We start from the raw sequence: 12,452 nt of genomic DNA, 5'->3' as shown, positions 1-12,452 counted from the left end.
AGCTAGTTTTCCAGCTAGAGTCTGCAAAAGGCCTGCTCGGGGCTGCCGTGACCCCACTAAACTCCTACCCTGGTCTCACCAAGCAGGTGCAGCTCATTTGCTCTGGAGACACAGACCCCCTTCCCCCCCACAATCAGGCACTGGAGGCCTAAGCAGGTACAAAAATGGCCCCGGGCCAGGCAGCAGTGGGGCACGGGTGACCAGTGAGACAGAGGGGTCTGGACTCTGGTGCTACAGCTAGGACCGTCGTCTCTCCTGTCCCATCCTGAGATCTCAGGGTCTGGGAGCCACACCGAAGCTCTAGCAGGATCCCTTGCCCTTGTTCAAACACGACGGGGGCAGGGGTGGGGTGGAGACCACATGAGCCTTACATCTCGGACATTTATGAGGACACGCAGGGGAGCAAAAGTGAACCTCATTAATTATTTGAAGAGTTGTTTGCTTTCTGGCTTGTGCTTTGGGACCTTATTTTAATCCAAGAAGTTTCTTTAGAGGCTGAAAGGGGGCGATGGCCATGGATTCCTCAATGGCCTTGGTCATGGCAGGCAGTGGGGAGTAAAGCTATGAAGCGGGGGACGCCTGGGTGGCTCAGTGGGTTAAGCCGCTGCCTTCGGCTCAGGTCATGATCGCAGGGTCCTGGGATCAAGCCCCGCATCGGGCTCTCTGCTCAGCCGGGAGCCTGCTTCCTCCTCTCTCTCTCTGCCTGCCTCTCTGCCTGCTTCTGATCTCTCTCTGTCAAATAAATAAATAAAATCTTTAAAAAAAAAAAAAAAAAGCTATGAAGCGGGGGAAGGAAGCAGCTAGTGACCTGGGAAGGGTCAAGGGCACAGCTCAGGGCCTGAAGGCCACAATACCTGGGCTCCAGTTCTGGCTCTGCCATTCGGTCTGGGGCACAGCACCCGGTCCCTGGGGGCCACCCTTTCCTCGCCTGCAGGCCATCTGGAGGGGCCCTGGTGGCACTCACATCCTCTGACCTCAATTCTTCTCTGCGGCCCTTCAGTTTCTCTTACCAGTGTCTGTAAACGGGTGGCAAGTAACCTCTAGATGTGCTCCCATTCAGTGAAGAGCTCCTTGTGCCATCACACGACTATTACAGTGTTAGGTATTTGCTCCAGACTCCATCCCAGTTCTGGGCTGAAATCTTGGCTCTCACCTCTCACTGGCTGTGTGACCTCAGGGCTCTCCTCTGATCCTACCACCTCTTCCAAGAGGTAAGACTGATCAGAGAACCCTCTATTCAGACTTACTGGCGGAATTAAATGGGGTGATGCGTGTAAACTCTTTTTTTTTTTTTAAGATTTTATTTATTTATTTGACAGAGATCACAAGTAGGCAGAGAGGCAGGCAGAGAGAGAGGAGGAAGCAGGCTCCCCGCTGAGCAGAGAGCCCGATGAGGGACTTGATCCCAGCACCCTGGGATCATGACCTGAGCTGAAGGCAGAGGCTTTAACCCTCTGAGCCACCCAGGCACCCCTGCATGTAAACTCTTGGTACAGACCCTGGGACACAGCATGCATGGAAGAATGGTAGCTGAGGTCGGCCCTTTCCTCGGAGGGGGTATTGCCCTCTGGAGCAGGACCCTGGTGGGCCTGGGAGGGACCTGCCACTTAAAAGAGGTAGAAGACCTTGAATCCCCTGTTGGGGTACCTGGGTAGTGCCCTACAATCTTACTAGGGTATCTCAAGTCAGCAAGTGAAAGTCACAAGCTCCCAGAGGAGACCCCCGTATTGTCACAAGCATGACTGATCGGAGGTGGAGGGGCAGGTTTCTGGTTTTGACTTGTCCTCAGCTCCCTTGTTAATGACATGTTGCTTATCTCTGGTCTCCCTCATCGCTTCGTACAAATGAGGTCATGCTGATGAGCAAAATGAAATCAGTAAAAATGTTTTAGCCATAAAATTTTTTGCCATAAAATGTATTATTGCCATAAAATGTATTATTATTGCAAATAATAATATAATTAATCTCCATGGCCCTGGACAGCCCTGAGGGATTTCTTTGTGGGTAGAAGAATTTTCTTTTTCCCATTCTTTTCCAGGGAGGGGTTTTTTGTTTGTTTGTTTTTTTCTTTCCCCCAGCAAAAGCCTCTGTGCCTTGGGGACAGAGTGGGGCTGAATGTCCAGTGTAGCTCACAGTCCTGTCTTCCACCCTCCCACTCGTCCCTCCACTGGGAAATCTAAATATATTTTTAGGGAACCTCATTCCTCCCACCCCGGTTTCCTTTCCAGGGCATGCCTGGGAAAGCTCTCAGAACTTGGGACCGAAGGCTGCAGTAAGGATGTGCCTGAGCCTTCCTCTCTGACCCTGGGCTCTGGTCCCCAGGAGGACTGATGGCAGTGGGGAGGCCCAGGGGCTGAGATGGCCCAGAGAGAAGAAAGGTGTGGCAGTGACCAGGAGGGTAAGAAATGGAATTAAGTCATCGCTTGGATGGGGAGGGAGGGACACAACTGTTGAGGCCCCCAAACGAAAAAGAGAGTAAACAGCCCAGCCACCGTCCATCCCCAGGTACACCTTGGATGGGGCTGAAGGGCTCGGGGCTCCAGGGCCCCAGGTTCCAGGGCCTGTCAGCTTCTGTTTCGTCGAGCTGGGGGTGGGGCAGGCAGGTGACACAGGCTCTGCTGGGAGTGGGATAAATAATCTTCAGCTGCAACAATAAAGATCAATTATGACCTAATCGCCCAGCCTGATTCCAAAGGCCCAGGGGTTGGGTCTTTCTGCCCGTCCCTCCAGGTTTAATCATCTGAAGAGTCTTTGGACTTTGGGAGACCCAAAAGGGAAATAATTAAGCCAGGGAATGGCCTTCACCAAAGAAGTATCTGTAGGCGTGGGGCAGGGGGCAGAGGCTGTGACAGGTCCCCCCTTGGTGCATCTGTGTGGGCTGGGCGGGGACAGAGGACAGGAGCAGAGGAAGGGAGACAGCTGAGGTGTACAAGAACTCTGTGGTCAGGAAGGATACCGGAGTGAGCCCCAAGAGCCATCCTCTGCTCGGGGAAGGCAGACACATGGGGAAGCTGCCACCTGAGGACCATTCTCACCCAGGAGTTCCCTTCCGTGTTTGTGACACCTTTGCAAACACTGGAAAGATTGGCAGTATCTTGGGAGGGACCAAAAGAATTCCGAACAGCACTAAGCAAACCAGAGTGATTACCGGCTACATTGGCCACTGCAGCACACAGGCGCAGAGACCAGAAAGCACCTGTCTTCGCGTCCCACTTGCCCTGATTTGTCACCCTTAAAGTACGGTTATCTCTATCTGACACCAGCCGGGCCAAGTTCTACCTGGCGACAGAGTTGTCCCCTGCTTGGAGCCATCTCACACACATGCCCAGCTCCACATTCCGCCAGACACATATCACTGAAATGTACATAGACACAGCAGTGGAGGGTGGGGGGCAAGGATCAATTTCACACATGATGGAAACCGGGGAAGCAATCATGGTAGACAGGTTACATGCTCCTGCAGGGACTTGGGACAGGCCTACCGGTTTTCCCTAGAGGAGTTTTCGGGTTGGGATTCTTTTGGCCTGGCTCTTTGTTTCTAACAGAGGTACCCATAAGGTCCCACAGGCGACCCACATATCTCTTCCAGTATGTTTGCCCTGGATTCCTGAGCAACTTCTTTGGAAACACAGTCTATTAGCAACTGAAAGAACAGTAGAAGCCATCAAACCCATTTTACAGATGGGGAAAGTGAGTTTTCTTTCCCCATCCAAAGCGGGCTCTCCAGACTCCCATTTGCTTTCTAAACGACTTTTCACGCTGTTTTTTTGTTAGTTGGGCATATCTTTATTAATGATAGTTTTACATGTGCACCCAAGTCCTCTGGTTTATTAACATGATGATGAAGGCTCAGCCTGGGTTAACCTGTGCACCTAAGCAGCCACCTGGGCAGGAAAGACAGAACACAAGTTGCCTGTGAGCATGAGGCCCATCCCCCACTCCAGCGCTGAGGCGCTACTGTGTTTTAAAATCACCTTGGTATATTTATATATTAGTGTTCTTTTCTATTTTAAAAATGCTTTCCCATTGTGCGTTGGCTCACTGGGGCAATGCCGTTCTCCTGGTTGTGCCGATAGTTTTTTCAATCAAAAACAAACAAAAAAAAGCCACATGTTTCTATTTCTTTATATATCTCCGCTTTTTCAGGAAAATAAATATTTGTTGAATTGAAGTAGAAAAATTTTTGAGAAAAATGTTTTTGTACCTAGTGTATTTTGCTGTCATTGTTGTTAAATAAGTGCTTTCGGTGACAGGGCTTTTGTTCTGAGAAAGGGCTTTTTATGCTGGGGGTAGGGGGCTGTTGCATACCCAGGGAGCTGTGTTGGGAATTTCAAAGTAGGAGAGTCTTAAATCATACAAGCACGTGGTAGCACCTCTGCTTTCTCTTCTCCTCCACTTTGTTTCTGCCTCCTAATTCATATATTCCCTCTTCTCATCAATGCCACCCCCTATCCCCACGACTTGGCCTTCCAGCCACTATATGGTAGGAGAGCAAGGCAGACGGTCACGTAGTTCCTCAGTCTGCATTATAGACCAATAAAGGAGGGCAGAGGTCCCAGTACCCCTGGAAGCTCCAGAGAACTCATCCATTCCAGCATCCCACCTTGAGATGAACAGAGTTGTTCTGGGGATGCAACAGTGAAGGAAACATAGTCCAAGACCTCCAGAGTCCAATATCTAACAGGGAACAGACACTCAGACGATCAGTCACGCCAGTGGATGGCAAATGTCACGATGGGAGCAGCTCTGGATGCTTACAAGATGAGTAGGTTTCGGGGCCCTAGAATGGCTGAGTCAGTCGAGCACTCGACTCTTGACATCAGCTCAGGTCATGATCTCAGGGTCGTGAGAGGGGGCCCCAAGTCAGAGTCCAGGCTCAGTGCGGAGTCTGCTTAAGAGTCTCTCTCTTGCTTTGCACCCCCTCACGCACTCACGCACACTCTCTCTCAAATAAAGAAATACATCTTAACAACAATAACAACGAAGGTATAGGTCTTCACCGAAAGGGGAAGAAGGGGGGAAAAAAAAGCATTCTAGGAAGGAACAACGTGTGAAACAGGGGGACTGGAAAGAAACTTCAAGTAGCTGGGTAAGATAGGGGGGACAGCTGCTGAGATGCGCTGGTAGGAAATGAGAGCTCTTTGGGTTCGTGCATTTCTGCCAAGCATGGGTTTTAGGTGCCGAGCAAGAGACAAGCTCTCGGAGCTTCTGTTCTAGGCGGGAGACAGATAACAAAACCCAAACAAACATATCAGAGTGAGAAATGCTAAGCAGAGAACTACCGCAGGAAGGCATGAAAAATGAGTCACAGAGGCACTGCTTCGGGCTCGGCGGCCAGAAGAAACTTTTTGGCGGGAGGTGGATAAGGAAGTTGGCCATGTGAGAAAATCAGACATCCAGGGCAGAGGGAATGGCTATAAAAAACCGCTCCGGTCAGCAGAGCTGTTTGAGGACATTTGAACACTGAGATTGCTTTAAGAAATGCCCTTGGCCATGCCTCTCCAGCCTCTTGAGATAGCTACTGTGGCCGAACAAATTACCCCAAACAGTCAAATCCAACAACGAACATATCTCGTAAGTTTCTGAGGGTCAAGATTCTGGAGGTGGTGTCTCGGGGTGTTTCTGGCTCTGGGTCTCCCGTCCCCACGTGAGCTTCTCCATAGGGTTACTCACGACACAGCAGCTTGCTTCCCCCCAGAGAGAGCCAGGAGATAACATACCCCAGACAGTGGCCATGGTCTTCGATGAGAAGCCCCACAGTGGTGTGGGATCTACCTTGGCTGGGCGCTCCCGGAGCGATGTGCAAGGGACCATGCAGAGGTGTGATTCTCAGAAGTCGGGAGCTGCGGGGACCATTTTGGAAGCTGGCCATCTCTGCCCTACGGCCCCTGAGGTTTACGTCCCTCTGGCTGGCAGGCAAAATATTCTCCTGCCCCCAGCCCGCAAGACCCAGAAGTCTCGCCTCATGGCAGCACCAGCTGTATCTCATCATCTAAATCAAGTACAAGTGTAGAGAAGGCTTCTCAGGGGTAGTTTCTTTCTTTCTTTCTTTTTAACTTATTTATTTTAGAAAGAGATTACACAAACAGGAGGAGCAGAGAGAGAATCTCAAGCAGACTATGCACCAAGCCAGGAGCCCAACTTGGGGCTCAATCCCCCGACCCTGAGATCACAACCCGAGCAGAAACCAATGGTCAGATTCTTTTATTTATTTATTTTTTTAAAATTTTATTTATTTATTTGAAAGACAGAGATCACAAGCAGGCAGAGAAGCAGGCAGAGAGAGAGAGAGTGGAGGAAGCAGGCTGTCTGCGGAGCAGAGAGCCCGATGCGGGGCTCGATCCCGGGACCCTGGGATCATGACCTGAGCTGAAGGCAGAGGCTTTAACCCACTGAGCCACCCAGGCACCCCCCAATGGTCAGATTCTTAATGGCTGAAGCCACGCATGTGCCCACAGGTGTAGTAGTCTCTCTCTCTCTCTTTTTTTTTTTTTTAATATTTTATTTATCTATTTGACAGAGATCACAAGTAGGCAGAGAGGCAGGCAGAGAGAGAAGAGGAAGCAGGCTCCCCATGGAGCAGAGAGCCTGATGTGGGGCTTGATCCTAGGACCCTGGGATCATGACCTGAGCCGAAGGCAGAGGTTGTAACCCACTGAGCCACTCAGGTGCCCCCAGGCGTTGTCTCTTAAGTAGACTCCCACGAAAAGTTCCTCTTGATCAGCTAAACCGAGATGAGTTACTTGCTCCCACTACACTCTGTCGTCAATGTAGGGAAGGCACAAGATAGCCACTGAATTCATTCCTGTTCTAAAGGGGGAACGTGGTCCATAACAATTCTGAAATCCAGCCCAGCAGATGGAATAATTCTCCAAGGCTCTTCTTGGCTCTCCCCTCTGAGCTCTTGCTTCTGACCTCTGTGTTCTTCCTCTTCATGAAAGTTAGCCTGTGTTTTCTCAGCTTGCCTCCTACCAATAGAATTTTGAGACTCCAGAAGGCTCTTTTAATTTTGCATTGTCTCAAAAGTGCATGAGAACACTTAGGAAAAAACATCAGCCCAGAGCCTAGACTACAAAACATGTTCAGTAACAGCAGCAATTATTACTAACGGGAGGTATGGTACACAGAACAATGGTCCCTAAGGATGCCGTGTCCTAAGCTCTGGAAACTCTGAATAGGTTTCCTACATGGCCAAAGGGACTTTGCAGATGTGACTGAAGTAAGGATCTTGGGATGGGGAGAGAATCTTGGATTATCCATGTGGGCCCAATGTAATCACAGGAATTCTTGTGAGTGGGGGCGCCTGGGTGGCTCAGTGGTTAAGCATCTGCCTTCGACTCAGGTCATGATCCCAGAGTCCTGGGATCGAGGCCCATGTTGGGCCCCCTGCTTGGCAGGGAGCCTGCTTCTCCCTCTCCCACTGCCCCTGCTTGTGTTCCCTCTCTCACTGTGTCTCTCTCTGTCAAATAAATAAATAAAATCTTTAAAAAAAAAAAAAGGAATTCTTATAAGTGAAAGGAGGAGGGGGCACCTGGCTGGCTCAGTCAGAAAAGCATGTGACTCTTGATCTCTGGATCATGAGTCCAATTCCCACATGGGGCATAGAGATTCCTTCAGTAAAGAAATAATTGTAAAAAAGAAAAAGAAAGAAGAAGGCAGGATGTTTAGAGAAGGAGATGCGAGGCCCCTGCAGAGCTTGAGCGATGGGACTGCTAGCTCCCCACGAGGGGCCATAAGCCAAGGAACGTAGGTGCCCCTGGGAGGTGGGAAAAGACAAGGAAATGGATTTTCCCTAGAGCTTCCAGAAGGAATGCAGCCCTGCCAACATCTTGATGTTAGCCTAGGAAGAGCTGTTTTGGATTTCCGGTCTCCAGAATTGTAACACAATAAATTTGGGATGTTAGAAGCCACGGGGCGGTAATTTGTTTCGGCAGCAGCGGGCAACTCACAGAGGGGGCAATGGCGCCGTGCAGGTATGAAGGGGTGGGGACAGATTGGGGCGAAAGATTTAAGTTAGGGACATGTTGAGCTGTTAGAGCCCAGGAGCAGATGGGCAAGGAACAGCTGGGGTATTTGAGGCTGGAGAGAGGCTGGTATTTGAGGTTTCAGGAGATATGGAAGCCATCAAAATGAATGAAGGATGAGGGGAAGAGGCGGAGGACAGAGGATGCCTGGAGGGCAGGCCAAGGGGTGGGGGAGCCCTTGAAGGAGAAAGAGAAGGAGCACTTAGCAAGGATTAGCAAGGGGATTAGCATCCCCTGACAAGGTGGTCAAGGGATAACTAGAGAAGGCTCGAGTTTCTTTCTGCTTTTTCCCTGGGGTCAGCTCTTTATTTTCTGTGTTGTCTGAATCAGCCGAGTATGTCTGGAAAACCTCATGAGATGGGGTCTCTTGGCTCCCAGGATCCCAGGGAGGAAGGATGGGGGGAGCGCAGGCGAACGCCCTCTCTGGCAGCTGCTGTACCGTCGTCCTGGGAGCGAGGCCCAAGGCCTGGCTTGTGTCTCGGGAGCACGTTTCGGGGTCGTCAGGGAATAGAGGGGCAGCGGGGACCATCAGAGCAAAGCCGTCTTTTTGACTTGCTTGGCACTCAGCCCAGGGGCCTAGATTTATCCTGAACTGAGGGAACAATACGGGACACTTTGTGTGGAGGCCAGATGAGGCCACCGTGGGGGGCAATGTGCGCAAAGCAGGGAGGCCCAGGTCATGCTGGGGAAGGAGAGAGGTCCTCCCGGGAACTTCCGTTCCGTTCCTAAACGGAGGGCCTTGGTGACGCAGCTCCCCTGTTCAACTGGAAAGGCCAAGGGGCCCCTTTAAGCCTTCTTGCTTTGAAGACATCCATAAACAAGTTTATCACTAAGGAATGCTTTTCAATGACAAGAAACAGAAAAGCCAACTAACAAGGACTTACATGAGTTGGGATTTATTTTCTTTCCATAACAAGAAGTCTGGAGGCTGTCAGTAGCTGGATGGCTTAGGGCACTGTAATAGTAGCGATAACATCTTGTATTTACCTTGGCCTTTCTCCCAGAGTCACACTATGGATGCCGCCGCCCCAGGTATCACATCCCCATTCCAGGTGGGCAACAGGAGGAAGGGACGGTGCCAGATACATCTGTTCCAGTTATTAAAAGAAATGAAGGGTTTCCCAAAAGCCAAACAGGATTTTGCTTATGTCTATCTGGTTAGGACATTGTCAAAAGTCACCTCCAGCTGCAGAAGATGGATGGTTTTCGTGTTGCCGGGCTCTAGAGTGGAGACTGCTAAGGGAAGGGGGGTTGGGAGTGGGTGTGGGGCAAACTGTTCTGAAAGAACGGGGTGCTCATGGACTCCAGTTGCCCCTGCTTAAAGGAGATGTTGGGGTTTATTTTTTTTTCCATTTGAGGGTAGCTGGAGTATAAGGGACCCCATACCCGCCGCCACCAGGCAGACCCCAGGCAGCCGGGCATTGGTCTCCATAGGCTGCAGTCCATGCACCCCTCTTTCTCGGGGTGCGGATGGGGTGTCCTATTCTACAACCACCACTGAAAGAGAAGGAGGTTGGTGTCTGTCTTCACTTCCAAGTCATGAAACACTTAGGGCTGTTATTTTTGAGGTCAAAGATACCTGTTCTGTTAACTCAAAGAGGAAGCAGTCAGAGCAATTGTCTTGGATGGTGACTAACTCTCACCTTCCGACCAGCTGCTAGGCCTTGGTGAGACAGGGCGGGGAGAGACAGGAGGGGGTCCACACCTGGCAGCCAGGTCGGCCTCCTGCCTGCTTCCTTCACCCCGACCTTGTTTACACCAGGTCTCAGCTGTTTACCCTGAGTTTGGGCCGCTCTCCCCTTTGTCTCTCTCACCTGCAGAAGGACTATCTCAGAAGTTCTGTTGACACCCACCTCTGGCCCGCCCACCCACACACTGCCCACCCCCACTGCAGCGGGCTGGCAGGGAGACCCACCTTCCTGACCACAGCCCCTCGCCGGGCGCACACGGGATCCTGGGAAGCCTCCCGGGAGCAAAGGCAGCTGTCAGATGTGGTGGGAGGGTGGGGAGGGGAGGGATCTCGGCCCACTCCCTCCGGGAGAGGATTTGGGAAAAATCCAGAGGGACCTTCAGGCATGACTCACACTCAGTGCTCAGTGGGTGTCTGCCCACATGACTAGAAAGACAGGCACCTGCCCATTGCCAAGCATGCCTGGGGTCTCCTGGGTACAGGCTTCAGAAGCCGGACCTCGGCAGTGACAGCATCCAGCCGGGCGGGAAGTGGGGCCGGAGCGGGAGCTTTGCCCGCAAGGACGTTGCATCTCCTAGTGATTAATGGACAAAGGTCACTCACATCAGCACCATTTCCTGAATCCAAACAGCCACAGAATGGGGAGTGGAGAGGGGGTGTAGGGCAAGGCTGGCTGATACAGGAAGAATTTTGGAAGGTCTGCTTTAGACCCTCTGCCGTGCAGTGAGGGTGTAGTCAAAAGGGGAGAAGGGGCCCTTTTCTGAGCGGGTAGCAGGGATGAACATGGGCCTAGTGTTTTTGGTGGACAGTTTGGCCTCACCTACCAAATGTTAAATGTGCCTGTGTGATATGCAGGCTACAGATAATATTTCCACAGACATATCATGGTAACAAGGCTACTCTGAGTCCAGAGCAGGATTTGGGGGAGTTGGGAAACACTCTTTTTTTTTTCTTTTAAAGATTTATTTATTTATTTGACAGACAGAGATCACAAGTAGGCAGAGAGACAGGCAGAGAAAGGAAGGGAAGCAGGCTCCCCGCTGAGCAGAGAGCCTGATGCGGGGCTCCATCCTAGGACCCTGAGATCATGACCTGAGCCAAAGGTAGATGCTTTAACCCACTGAGCCACCCAGGCACCCCAAGGGACAAACACTTTTTATATCATGCCCCTCTGTGTTTGCGCTTCTTGCTGCCAAGCAGGTGTCACCTTTCTAATTATGGAAATAGCGTTACCACCCTCTCCCTAGTTCAAATGTGTTATCAGGATAGGTAAACACATCATGACCCTGGGAGAGAATTCTGGCCTGGGGGCTCCTGAGTTCCACAGGTAGGAGTTTCTCAGAATCCTGAGGGCCCCTGAGGACAAGATGCGACTGGCAAGGGGACTTGGGGAATCAGACAGAAAGGGTAGTGTCCAGCCTTTTCTGCTTGGGCTGCCTCCGGGCTCTCCCCTGAGCCCAGGCCCCCCAGCACCCAGTTTATTAAGGTAAAGAAATAGCAAGTGGGAAGAGAAAATATATATATATAGCCACCCATAAAAAAAGATAAAGTAAATTAAAAGAAATAAAAAGATAATTAAAATGATATAAAAAGCAGTGCGCAGCTAACTGATGAAAGGGACTAAAATAAGCCCCAGCTCAGCCCACGGCTCTCTGGCAGCTGAACAGCTCTGAGGTTGTGGCGTCCTGGTCCCCTGGGACGGGGGCTGCGGTGTCCCAACTTCACCGAGCTGGGAGGGCAGCAGGAGTGGGCAGCCCCCCTATCTGTTCCTCTGTGCTACAGTGTGGGGGGCTGGGCCAGGCTGGCACTGTTCAGACAGAACCTATGGAAAGGCTTGGGACCCTTGGTGTTGGGGAGGGAACACTGGGATGTGGAAAAACAGGACTTGAAATGAGCTCCAACCTCTGAGTCCCCCAAAGCTCCATTCTTGCCTGCTTCCTGCTTCCCAGGCCTGCCTGCCTCTCTCTTCCTCAAAGAAGGGGGTACCCAAGTCTTCTTCCAGGGGATCCTGAGAGCCCCGAAACACTCTTAAGCCTACTACTCCCAGGTCTCCGTTTCCCCTGGGAGTCTGCCCCTTCCTAGGGCAACTGACCAAATGTGCACCCCTTTAAAACAAAAGGGCGAGTCTAGGACTCAGCCTGGCTCTGAGTGGGGGGCTGTAACCAGCCACTCTCCCCGTTCAGTGAATCTCCCAAAGTTGGGGTTCTTCTATCTGGCCAAATCCTATGAGGAGACATCAACTTTCCCCCCAGCTGGGTCTAAGGTGATGTCAGCGTGGCTGTTAGAGGCTTCTCGCTGGGGGTGGGTTGGGTGGGAGGGGTGTAGAAGGCCTGCTTGCTCTCTGCGTCCCCACGCAGCCACAGCCAGCACAGGGCCACGTCCTCACTCGTCTCTGGGAACAATGCCTTCTCCATCCCTTTAGAAGAGAGATCTCTGCAGCTGGTGGAAAGCTTAAACACCTCCCGACATCCTCAGCACGGAGCATTCTTGAGGCTGTAAAAGAATGAGGGGAACCTACCCGCAGGTGGGATCAGGGAAGGGCTCTGGGCAGGTTAAGGATGCTGAGGGTCTGGTCTCCCTGAACAAAGGAATATTTAACCAGTAATAAATCCCCACCACTTAGAAGAGCCTGCTGCTTTGAGACTCAGTGTTTTCCAAGGCTTTAAGAGCCCCAGGACCAATTCTTGGTTAAGGCTTGAGCTTAAATTTGGGGGCTCCCCACCCACCCAGAAATCTCC

This window comes from Mustela nivalis (assembly GCF_964662115.1).
Source record: "Mustela nivalis genome assembly, chromosome: 16".
In the NCBI taxonomy this organism is placed as follows: Eukaryota; Metazoa; Chordata; class Mammalia; order Carnivora; family Mustelidae; genus Mustela; species Mustela nivalis.
This window is presented reverse-complemented; position numbering follows the sequence as displayed.